General features: G+C 36.6%; 1 protein-coding gene across 2 annotated transcripts in view; it reads right to left on the reverse strand.

The window, feature by feature from the left end:
- The window catches only part of LOC148839583 (dystrobrevin beta), a 185,431-nt gene that overhangs the window by 149,400 nt on the left and 22,765 nt on the right, over window positions 1–13,266 (reverse strand). For both annotated transcript variants that reach the window (XM_088940092.1, XM_088940100.1), the window contains exon 2: window positions 12,035–12,084. The gene's annotated coding sequence lies outside the window, so the exon portion shown is untranslated. The remainder of the gene's footprint in view (window positions 1–12,034; window positions 12,085–13,266) is intronic.

A 13,266-nucleotide genomic window follows, 5' to 3' on the forward strand; every position in this document is an offset into this window, starting at 1 on the left:
AAAAGATTTCTAAAAAGCCATCTTTTTGTTAAGGAAGCTACTCTACTGCCTTCATTTGATTAGTTATTGTACAAAGTCTGCATGTCAGGATTCAAAATTATACAATTAATTACCTGCATAAGTATCTGGTGTGCTCTTTTTGTTTGTATAGCTTAATGGCTCTGAATATACAGTAGTGCATGCTAAGTCAATGTATCTTAGCTTTTCTTTGTACAGTAGTAAATAATAATTATAATGATTGCTTACACTTATATAGCGCTTTTCTGGACACTCCACTCAAAGCACTTTACAGGAAATGGGGACTCCGCTCCACCACCACCAATAGTTGAAGTTATTGGTGGTGCTAAAAGAAGTTTATCGTCCTCCTTTGTTTAGTTTTGGTGTTATTAAACTTAGAATGCAATAAAGAATAATCTGGCTTGTGAGTACTTCCGTTAGAAAAATTACACGCAGAAAGGCCACTGTAATCATACCCAGGAATATAAAATGGGTTGCTATCAACACCATTTCAATGAAAACATCAGATTTGAAAGATCTTTTCATTTAAAGGCAGACTCTCACTGTTCTGATGTGTTTGCTGAATTGTTTGGCCTGTTGTCCTCAACACAGCAAATACAGGGGATTTTCCTAGAAGACAATAAATTATGGACAAATGTGATGCCCATTGGGTATTTTACTAAAAAAAAATCCAAATGGGTTATGTGCAGTACAGTGCCTTGTAAAAGTATGGAGACACTTTCTGCAGAGTCCCCATTTTGCGAAATCACAATAATACAGTTTTAATCTTAATATTTTATTAAAGAACAGAATGCCCAAACCTTAACCTTCTAATGGTAAAAATACTGTATGTTACATTAATTATCTGCAAAAACAAAAGGGAAAAAACTGGAAACTGATATCAACATGAAAACCACACTGATTGTGTATGTATTCAGACTGTGAGGCAATATTTGGTGTTAGAACCTTTGGCAACCATTACAGCTGCAAGTCTTTCAGGGTACATCTCCATCAACTTTGCATACTGGGTTAAGCAATTTTGGCCAGTGTCCTTGGCAAATGCTGCTGATAAGAATAACTAAAACATAATGCCGCCAACAGTATGCATGGTGTTGACTGAGTCATGAACTATGTTGGCTTTCTATCAGATATAAAACTTCGTTTTTAGACCAAAAAGTTTCAATTGTGTCTTTTCTGATGGCATATTTGCAGTAACACTTAAATGCTATGTTGCAAAATCCATGTAGGTTGCATGTGGGTTTTCCATTCTGTCATACAAAAGACTTGTGGGGTGACCAGCTTACTTTTACCTCACGTCTATATTCTCCCATCTCAGTTACTGAACTCCGTAGTTCTTTCAAAGTCATTGTTGGCCTCATCAGCTTCTTTGCTGGCTGGCTGCTCGTTTTAGAGAGACAGCCTGATCTAAGCAGTGTCTGGGTGGTACGGCTGTGCTTCCACTTCTTGAATATCAACTTTCGATGCATTCATGTTTTCGAATTTTCTGTGCTTTTCTATAATTTCTACAAATCTCCGAGCTGTTTTGAAAGGTCCTTGGCCTTTGTGGTTGAAACACTACTTGAAATTCACTACCTGATTAAAGGACCTTAAAGAGACAGGTGTATTTACTCTGAAATCATGTGAACCACATCAATTCATTCATTCATTAATGCACACAGACAGATGTGGTTCATTATGGCAATTATCATGTTATACCTAGTTAGTTCCCTGACACTTTACCTATCCCAGCCATGACTACACTGTCTTTTTGGTCTGTGTTTTTCCACCGGGTTTCCAGAACCCTTGTTAAGAAGTCAACATTATCTTTAATAATTTACACCTTTACCCATGCTTTCAAAGACTAATTATTGTAAATCTCTTTTGCTTTTCACATTTCTCCTGGAATTAACTAGAACTGGTTTACTAGACCATTTATTTGGACCTTCTTTCTTATCTTCCACACCCATTTTAGGATTAATTTCCTTTGTCCTCATTACCTCCCTCACCCACTTGAAGACAAAACACCGCATATCTATTTTTCTACTTTACAGTGTGGAATTAACCTCCAGGTTTTGAAAACCTTCCAATCTTTGAAAAAAATGGAATATCGACAATTTATCATTTTATTATAACACACTCATGACCATTTTCTAAAAGGATTTATACACTAAAACTAGAATTATATATCCTAGAGAAAGGCTCATTAGAAATACAATACAGTATATAGATTCCATGTGCAGTATTATAAAAGGTCAGGTTCATACACTAAAAGGTTATTAGTGGGCTTTATTTCTAAACTGCAGGCTGACCACTGAGTCATGTGGGATTTTTCAGTTATTTTTTTTAATCCGCCTGGAAACCCAGATGTAATTACACTCTTAATGTGCACAAATACTGCTGACAGTTCCATTCTCGAGAGATTGCAGGCCTTTTAAAGGAGTTATGATAATGCAAATCCTTTAAAACCACACACAATAGTCACTTGTGAGGTTATTAAATGAGAGTGAAACACAGGAGATAAAAACAGTGCCATGTTTCATTAGACGCTGCCCTGGTAAGGATATCAAACACAAGTTTATATCACCAGCCTTCATGTTAGATTTAAAAACACAGATGCACCCCATTTCAAATTACTGGATCCCTTCTGGCATGTGCCATTGTATGACCATTTTATATTGACTAATGCTGAAAGGAGAACTAACGCTTACTTTATGAACTTCATTTTTATATACATCCGCACTATCACTTCAGGGCTCCTGTAATGCCTGCTTGAGCCCAGTTAATACAGATAGAGCTGGGCAGCTCTCCACTCTACAAGATGATTTTCTAACTGTCCCTTCTGTCATGGTTGCCATCACATCTCACTGGCTGTTCATTTGTTCTGTGAAAAACAGCTCACTTTGAAACAAAGAATAAGAACTGACAAAAGTATTCCTGTATTCCAGCATTAAACACCCTTCCTAACTGTCCATCCAGATTATTTTGGTGTTCAATTAATGCAGAACTTTCTCCTTCTTTAATTTTATGATGATAAATAGTACTGTGACAAGTCTCAAAAAACAGAAAGGCATGTCAGTAGGCCTGTAGAAAAATATTCCTGTGATATTCCCTCGTAAATGTATAAAAAACATTCATCTTGTTATTAACCCAGTTAGCTAAATCAAGTTTTGCTTTGTTAGTGGATTCAGTTCACTGGAAAGCCTGTTTTCCCACAATGTTTAGAAACTGTTGTTTATTTAAGGCAAGTAAACCAGATGCATTAATACTGTACGTGTCAGAATTTCACAACTCCTCAGGGTCAGCATCAATCCGACTGCAACATAATGTGAAGTGAAGCAGCTCAAAACTCTCAAAGCAAAGCCAACCCATCCACCCTCTATCACCATACATGTTACCTTGAATACCAGAACTGCCTGTGACTCACCAACAACAACAATGTACCTGCACTAGAGTAAGTTTAGGCCATAAGGGCCACATGCAGTTGTGTCCACATTCCTGTTTAGATGTTATTTACAGTGGGAAACGTGTATTTTCTCCTTCCTGCTTCTTGTACAATTGCCAACCTGGAAGAAATCCTTGAATTCTTGACACAACATTTTCTGTAGCTCCAACCTTCAGTTTCTTAGAAATTAAAATAGCAAGGTGTAGCCGAGATCCGGATAGGATTTTAAATACCAGAGGTTAAGCTATTACAACATGCTGTACCCCTCAGTGCTTACTAGCTCTGGTCCTGGGAAACCACTATGTCTCCTGTTCTCCATCTTAACGATTTTAGAAAAGAGTAGAGGTGTAACCCCGGCGTCCTGGTCAAATTTCCCATTGGCCCTTACCAATCATGGCCTCCTAATAATCCCCATCTATGAATTGGCTTCATTACTCTGTTCTCCTCCCCACTAATAACTGGTGTGTGGTGAGCGTTCGGGCACACTATGGCTGCTGTCGCATCATCCAGGTGGATGCTGCACATTGGTGGTGGTGGAGGGGAGTCCCCATTACCTGTAAAGTGCTTTGAGTGGAGTGTCAAGAAAAAGGCTATATAAGAATAAGCAGTTATTATTATTAATTATTATAAATTTAATCATTATTTTAGTTTTCTAGTCAGAAATATTCTAAAAATATTCCTTTCAGCTCATAAGATGTTGAACAGGATTTGTATTTGGTTATGAGTGAGACACAACTGCCCTAGTATAGGTATGCTGATATAGCCAGGACTTCTTAAGAAAGACAAAACGCTGATTGTGGGAGCATCTGATACATTGTCATTCCAGCCTGTGTCTGTTTTTCATAAACATATGAAGAGCTGTTTAGACATACTGTAGGGTTAGCAAGTTGAATTGAGACTCTGAATGCTGAAGTTACTGGAAACTGTACCTTTGAAGTGTTTTTTTTAACTCAGGACCGAGTGCTGAAATCACTTAACCAAAAGTCCAGCCAAGCGACCAGATCAATTGAAGCTGTCAGTTAGCACAGGAGATTGAAAGTTTAGCTGAAATGAAAACCAGCAGACAACAGTGGTCCCCCAGGAACAGGGATGAGAATCACTGCCACAAGCCATCAAGAGGCATGGCTACACTGTGGCTGGTTTAAAGCAGAGCCTGTGATTATGTCAGAATGTGTGGCATAACCATGCATCCCAAGATTTCAGGTTTAAGATAAACAGTATTTGACACATGACACACACAAACTGCTCTCATTTAGTGCTGCAATCATCAAGGGAATGTCTGTATGCTGAGCCACTCAACTTTGCTTACCATTTTCAAGGATCCATAGCAAAAGAGGTCAACAGCAAACATTTACAGTACAGATAAATACCATCCCCCCATTCTTATAGTTTCAGTAGAGCTTAGTCATGTGTTCAGGCAGAAGTGTTTACTGAAACTGACCTTTATTCACCTTATCCTTTCTAGGCTACAGTAGCAAGTACTGTACTGTTTGCAAAACAGTAGTGCTTACTAAACAAAAGACCATATGGATTTCATAAAATATTACTTAATCTTCTGAATGTTCACAATAGCACAGAACAAAAAACACTATGCCCTGCCAGGAATCACCCCGCATGACTTGCACAAGGGCAGCTCTTTCCTTGTTTTGCAAATTCAGCTGAAACTACAACAACACAAGCCATACTGTATAAAAAAGTGTAAGGGTGCAAAAAAGGCATTAATTCTGCACATATATCACAAATAATAATGCACTGAAAGCTCAATTTGAAAATAGCAATGTTCACCCTCTTTCTTCAAAGGACTCCTTTACTCCTTATAGTAGAATACTAAATATTATTAAATACTTCTGCAGTATTAAACAACATCCGCTATAAAAACTGGTATAAAAAGTTGTACTGCATCTGAGATACATCCCACAGATTAAGCTGAGATTAAGCTGATTTTTTATTCCTAATAAAGCATTCTAAAATAAAATAAATTCAAAATCATCAATTAATTCTTTCCCCCTTTTTTTGCACAATCTATTTGGCAGATGCAATCTTTATAACACATTCATGACCATTTTCCAGTGACCTTGGCATCATTAGCACCACGGTCTAACCAACTGAGCTAACCGGCATCATGGTAGAGTCAGGGGTAGAGACCTGCCTTTTTTTTTCCACAGTACAATTGGGTAGGCAAACACCAGAGGTACGGTATGAGCCCACCGATGCCCCCTCTTGCAGATGCCAGGTCAGCTGAGCAAGATCAGTCAATGTTAACTCCGTGCAACCATTCTAGACATTTGGAAGAAGGGACTTGTACAAAGATGTTTCTGAGGCATCCTTTCTGTGTTTCTGAAACCCATCCACCTGTACGATTGTCACACAAGTGTCACACAACAAATGTAAAAACCCATTCCAAAATGCAGAAAATGTTTTGTGTGAAGGTGAAGATTTTATTTTTATCGCACAATCCCAAACCCCAATGTTTCATGTCTCGTGATGGACTGGCTTCCAAACAAGCATGTAGCCTGCCTCACACCCAGTGTCCGCCAGATTAGAAATCTGGAGTACCACAGTGATGGACTGGACTAAGCCATTATTGAAAAAAGAGAGGTGGACTGAAAATGAATTAATTCTGGAGAATACGGGATGCAGGAAGTAATATGAAGATATAGCTTTGAAGTTGTCATTCATACTCAAACAGGAAACACACAAGACATAGAGCAAATGCAAATGCAAATGCTGGTACTGGTAAAAAACCCCACCCTTGGCTCAGAAAAACACTCATGCAAATGTTAGAAGTCTCAACAGCTTTTATTTCAGCATATTTTATTTTTGGTTTATTTGTTAAATGAATGGTGCTTATGAGTGTCTTCCTTTAACAAATAGTAAAGCCAACACCTGTGTTTTTTCTTCAGATTTTGAAGGATCAAAGAGTTCTGCATTTCAAGAGAGAGCTACTATATTTAATTGGAATTCTTTCTATGCTGCACAAATGGTGCCTTCGCCATTGGACACAGAGTACAAAAGAAAAGGTACTTTTCTTTTACACTTTAAGTCCAGTTTTCACAGTTTCTGAGATTTCTGAGAAATCAGAGAACAATGATTCTACTTTTTAGTTTTTTAGCAGTCTTGAAGGCACACAGACTACAACCGCTGAAATACATAATAAAACAACACAGAAAAAGATCTGTAATTTTAAGAACTGTGAACTCTTCTATACTTGCTCCATAAAGCAAGCCCAGGGACATTTTTGCATATCTTGAAATGGGAATGCATTAACATAATGACTCAAAAAGAACAGGAAAAGGTTCCATTATGTTAAATTTACAAATGTGCAGAGATGGATAATGGAAGAAAATTGGATGAAAACACCTGCTGCTTTATAAAATCTAAATGGTCTTAGAACAAAGGTATTTCTACCATAGATTACAAGTGACATACATCATGCTTCAGAAAAATTCTACATTCTGATGTGTAAACCAAATCACCAGAGAAGCGGTTTTGAATCTAGCATAAAGAAAAGCCCACTTGCTAAATGTAATCTTCCCAACAGTAACTTAAAATCAAGATAATGCAGTTTTCTGTTTTCCACAATATATGCTTCTTAAACAACTCCCAAATTTACCTAAATAGCTTTGGCTTTGATAAGCAAAGGTTCTGACCTGCCAAATAAACAGCATAACACACCAGCTGAATACAAACAGCAAGTACTTTGATAAAAACACACAAGCAAAAAAGGAAAAAGAGAACAGATGTTCAATTCTCATGGGATAAAAGAAACAGAATCATGACATCATGGTATCTGGTAATTATCCACCTCTGCATTTTCAAAAGCCATCAAGGAGAAACTTTTAAACAGCACCAACCAAGGTATTAATCAAGTGCATTTTTAATGTGAGTCTCAATTATGTCAAGCATACAGAACATATGTAGCTTTACAATGGTATTTTAATAATATTGGTCATAACTATTTTTTATAAATTGCTACAAACTTACCAGACCGTCCACCCTCTAAGCTCTAAATCGGTCAAATGTTCACTATTATGCATAGCTCCACTCAAGACTGTAATGATTGGACATGCAAACTACCCACTCAAGCATAGTAACAGATAATTTCCTGTCAGGTGAGACCAGACTAGAAAACTAGGACATATTGTCATATAGACACTTCTGTGCAAATCTGCGCATGTTCATGCAGATAAAGAATTTAATGGGAATTTTTTAACTAATATTTTAATATTCATTTAATCCTGACACCATTATATTTTGTACAAAAATGTCGCCTTTTAGCTTCTGTGGGTGTCCAGAGAAAATACAAAACTATGTTAGCTAACTTGAGGAGAACCTGGAGAGTAATCAAACAGATTTGACTGGTAAGTGATGGATTAGCTACAATACCACTTCATAATGGCCACCCACGTACAATTTACTTCAAGTTACTGTGATCAAAATGAGCAGTCTCTTCAGAAATGAGAAAAAACTGTTAAATGACAAGTCTGGTTTCTTCTCACCCAAACTAAGCTGTACTTATGAAAAACAAAGCTGTTTGTAAGATTAGAATACACTAGTGGAGATGTCAATTCCTGACAATTCCTGTAACAATTGCTTTCCTTTAAGTGCATGCATTAAGGTATACAGTAACCCAGCTTTTTATTTTCTGCAAAATATGGATAGTTAATATACATTAAACAGCTCTACACAAGTAAAATGCCACTGGATCTTTTTCCTGCTGCTTTAGTCTTCCTTAACATGAGTGCATTGCTGTTCCTGGTCACAATGGTAACTGTACACTCTCATATTATCCTTTCACTGTTACTGTCAGTCACTTGGCAATTAAGTTTGATTAAGCATTCTCATAGCGAAGAAATTATTCAGAAGCTGTAACTTCAAACCAACATAGAAGGCAAATTTCCTTTAACACAGAAACCATAGCACCTCAACATTTGTAGTACTATGAACATGCTTACAAATATGTACAGTAAGTGAAAAAATATTTTAAATCCTGTAATGTTTTGACCAGAAGTTATACCCATTGTCATCCAGTAGTGTGCCACTTCACAGTTTTGTCCAACAGGCAATTGATAGTAAAACCTATTAGGGAAACATGTACTGTTAGCACAGCATACTTGCAGTTACAAAAATATGATTTCTCAATGTTGACTGCAATGTCATATTAAAAAGTGTACAAATTTCAGAAAAAAAGGCATCTAAAGAAATTGATTCCCAATCAAGTATATACTATGCATGTAAAGCATGCATCCAGTTGCTTGTATGTGTATACCAGTGGTGTCAAACAGATTCGACACACCAAGCTCATTTGGTTCGGCTATGTACAATATCAGGTGCAGTCAGAGCCTCAGCCAAGATTCAGTATACTCCTTGTCCAGGCCTGTATAGCCCACAAATGAAACAGGAGCCCTATGTACAGTAATGTTTCTGTAACAGTCTCACACACACAGCACTCCCTGCAGTTCTCTGTCTCTGTCCAATTGCAGTGTCCATGTTTAATGTTGCTTGATGCCATCACAGATGTAGTTTGCCAGGGGCATCTCATTGTACAAAAATATTGAGAAAAAAATGTGACCCCATGAGATCAACATATACATATACATTTCCTCTAGGTTACTCTGAATTGTGGAGCAACACTACCTAATGCAGGTGTGGGCAATTTTGGTTCTATAGAACCAGCGAATCTGCATTTTTCATTCCTGCTCCACTCTTAATAATCTAAATAACCTCACTATTGGCTTAATGGGACTAATTTAATAGCTTCTCCCAGCTGTTCAGCTGCAGGCGTTCTGAAGAAACCGAGGAAACCTAAAAGCACATCAGCCTCTGAGAGCCAGGACTGACCAATATCTAGAGGATTTAAATAGGATATTTTTTAACATAATAATAAGTGTCCTGTAATTTCGAAGACAAGAAATATAGTTGAAAAATGTTGTGTAGGTGAAGAAAAGGGAAAGAAATGTATATTTCTTCATTAAAGGGATTGGAAAACCAACATATTTCATTTGTATGACAGACAGCTAGTATCTAGGTATTAAAGTATATGCCTAGTTGCCCAAGAGCAATAGCAATAGCTGTAGAGATTAATGTATTGCTGTTTTCTACACTAGTGATACCTTGTGAATAAGTAGCATTCTGCATTTTCAGAATTTATTTTGACCATGTAATGTTCCTTTAACCTTTCTTTTTGTGTTTTCTGGTTAAAAATACTAAAAACACTCTGCAAGTTATGAAAAAAAATGCAAGCTGCTTTTCACGTATCATTAGAGCAAGAGTAAATCTTATTGGTCTCTCAAGCAGAGTCCAGAGGTGATGCTGATCACTAATCCCAGAGACCGTTTAAATTGCATTTCAGTCCTGCAGTTTGCCAGTTGATATAATGTATGTATATGCATTTATTTTTGCCAGTTGTTGAATGAGATATCCAGCCAATACTCTTTTCAACAGAGCAGAGATTTACATAGTGCACAATTACCACAACAAAACTATTTAAAATAATTGTGTTAATTAATGTTAACAAACATATCATACTAATAACTAGGTCTTGATTGGAATCTAGCATATGACAGCTAACTGCATTTTAAAAGGAAGTATACATCAAAAACGTGAAAAGTTACGTGTACTGTACTATGTAATGTTTGTTTAGTATTTCAATACATGTGGTATGCACGGCCTGCTTGAAGCAAATTTAAATTGAAAGTAAATCAGTTTGAGTCCCTGGTGTACACAAGTGATGATTATTGATAATTAAGCAGCTACAATTAAATAAATGAAGTACTTGAACACCAACAAATATTGAGGCACTGTAGCAATAAACATTTGTGGGATCCAACTGTCAATACAAAATGTTTAGTGAGAAATGTAGAACTAAAATCTCCAAAAGAATGTCCTTCCATGAAAAAGATATCCTACTGTATGTAAAAAGCAAAGGTCATTGTACATTAGATCCAATGCAATGTTTATCACTTGTCATCCAAGGTAGCTAAGGATTGCAAGTAGTCGTCACGACTGGAGACTTCCTTGTGAAATCCAAATATTAGATATTAAAACAACAGAGGTAAAAAAAGTGTATCACAGGTACAGGGATAGGCTCAGCCTGAGTGCTGCACAATGTTCATCAATAATTCACTTTATGCTACTGTTAAACAGTCACCTCCCCAAGGCATAAGAAACAGCATATACTGTATAGAGCTATCCATATTTTATCACATTCCATATAATTGTATTTGTCGTGATTTGTAACAATTACCTAATTACTAGGTGTTTAAAGACATGCTTAAAATAGCTATGACAGTGTCATCAGAAGTAACTATAACCTTTACTCTTTTATTTCCACTCAAATCTGTTACAAGCCAGCATGTTTAGAGCTGTCCAAATTCACACCCACAGGCCAAGCACGGCATACGGGATGTATATTCATCAAGCCTGTGGAGCAATTAAAAGGCAAAAGAGCTGGAGGAAAAGATGTCTGCAAAAGAATCTTTATTTTATGCAGCTGAAACTAGAGACTGCAACTCTGAAGAGCTACTGTATGAAGTAGTACAGCTGATTGTGCAGTACAAAAATCTTTTGCTGGAGCTTATTTCATGAAGAAATGTGTCTGCAAAATAGTGGAGATTGTACAGTATGCTCATAAAGAAAAAGGAGTTTATGGGCAAACAAGTACAATACAATACAGAGGAGCATTCAGCAAGTTCATCAAAGTTAAAGAAGGCTCAACAGCTGAAACATTCTGTTTACCTCTATTTGACTTGAGAGTAATTAACCCCTACTTGTTCCTTTGCAGCCCACAAGCTGACACAGATCTTCATTCACAACTATTGTTTACTGATGAAATTAATTATCTTAACCTTTAAGAAATATCATGTTTTAACATGTCCATCACTGATTAGGACACCACTGCAATGGCTTTCAAACGGCATCGCCAGAGCTTCCATTCTTGTTCCACCAGAATCCACGTTTTCCCACTGGTCAATGTACAGTAGTTTGTGACATACGTCAAATCAAGTCATGTTTGTTTTGTTTGCAAAGTTAACATACCACTGTCATAAAACAGTCTCTGTATATACTGTACTGCAGTCTCTGTGTATAAATTGTAATAGGAACAACTGAATAAACACTCTTAGTTTAATTTTCACACAGAAATTGCACATATGGTGCACTATGCAACGGTTTTTTAAAATATAGTTACTGCACATGTTTTGATATCTTATTTCGCTTGTGCAATAATGGGTCTAAATTTATATTTTAATTTATAAACGTCAATCATTTCATCTCAAAACCGATAATGAGAAATGCTGCTACTGGAAAAGAAGTTGTTTCCACTTTTAAGCATTTTGAGATCTCATAAGCTGTAATTAATAGTTTATATGAAATGTCATATTAACTATTAAACATTCAGCTATATTAACAGCATTTTAAACGTTACAAAAAAAATAATATTGTGTTTCACAATAATAATGTTATTATCCCTAATATTCTTCAGAGCGTTTTCCCCAAATACCTACGATCCATCTTCTTTGAGACTGAATGAAAATGAGTAGAACTTATATTGACACAATAAAGAACAGACATCCTTTAAAAATTGTTTTAATTTACCTCTCAGTTGCTAAGGAACTTCAAGTCGGGTAACAGTTCAGAAGTGGTCACTGAAACAAGAAGAAAAAGAATAGAAATTTAACTTTTGTATTTGGTGACCCCACCCCAAACATTAGCAACATGAAGTTTCATGAACTAAAATAAATATGAAAGCAGCAGAGTGTACACATCTACAGATGCGGCATGTTTCACTGTGCACTGTACTACCATCAAGCAAATGCTTGGGTGTTTGGTATATGAACCTGCTTGAGAAAGTGAGACTCCATTATCCTGGACTTAGAGGTCTGGGCTGGGTGTCATAGAGCAAGCAGTCCATCAGTATGACTAGGCAAGGGTTACAAGAGAACTATAGAGAAGTTGCTATGACAGCCACATCAGCTGTAATGTGACACAAAAAAGTTTTGCTTTCCACTGTAAAAAGCAATACTTCTTCTGCACAGCATGCAGAGTGCTCCTTTTCAGTGGTATTACAATCCTTAAAAAATATACTAGGGCAAAAACAAAAGATTGCCACCAATTTTCAAATGCTGAAGTAGGTTAAAAAACGTTTTATTTCATAACATTGTGCTATTTTGTCATTCTTGATGAATATTTGGGTTGAAGAGTACAGTATATAAAAAGAACAGCATAATAGAAAATGCTGCTCTTATCTGACAAGATATATAGAAGAAAGACACTGAGTATGATGGTGTTCTAAATTCATTTTAAGGGAGACAAACCTACACCTCAAACTGATGCTGAGCATCACCTCTAGCATGTCCGTAGCAGTACTGTAAATTCTTCCCAGAAGTAAATACTGAACTGGATATCAAAAAGGGCATATGAATAATCCATTCCTAGATAAGAGGTGTCATTGATGTACGATACAAGACTAGGCAGAGATACGACATCTATCAAAAGCAAAGAAAGTCAAGGCTTTTCTGAATAATTAAAAGGTTCCAGAGAGATTGGCATTCAAAATGACATAAAACAAAGGGAGTAGATGAAAGAGTGTAATATATAGGCACTGGAAGACACTGTTACTTTCCATGAAATACGCTTCTCTTAATAAAATCAACATCCACAACATCACAGCATTTCCCAAGCATTTCACTCTTCAAGCCAATGCTGATATGCTGAAGCTCCTGGTCAACCCAAACTTTTAAGAAAAAGACAACATTGCCCTGCAGGCAGGATTATGAAAGGAGCTAAATTTAGTTTAAAGTGCCTATATTGCTATCTCAGCTTTTAAC

Source organism: Atractosteus spatula, chromosome 2 (assembly GCF_055471065.1).
Source record: "Atractosteus spatula isolate fAtrSpa1 chromosome 2, fAtrSpa1.hap1, whole genome shotgun sequence".
Taxonomy (NCBI): Eukaryota; Metazoa; Chordata; class Actinopteri; order Semionotiformes; family Lepisosteidae; genus Atractosteus; species Atractosteus spatula.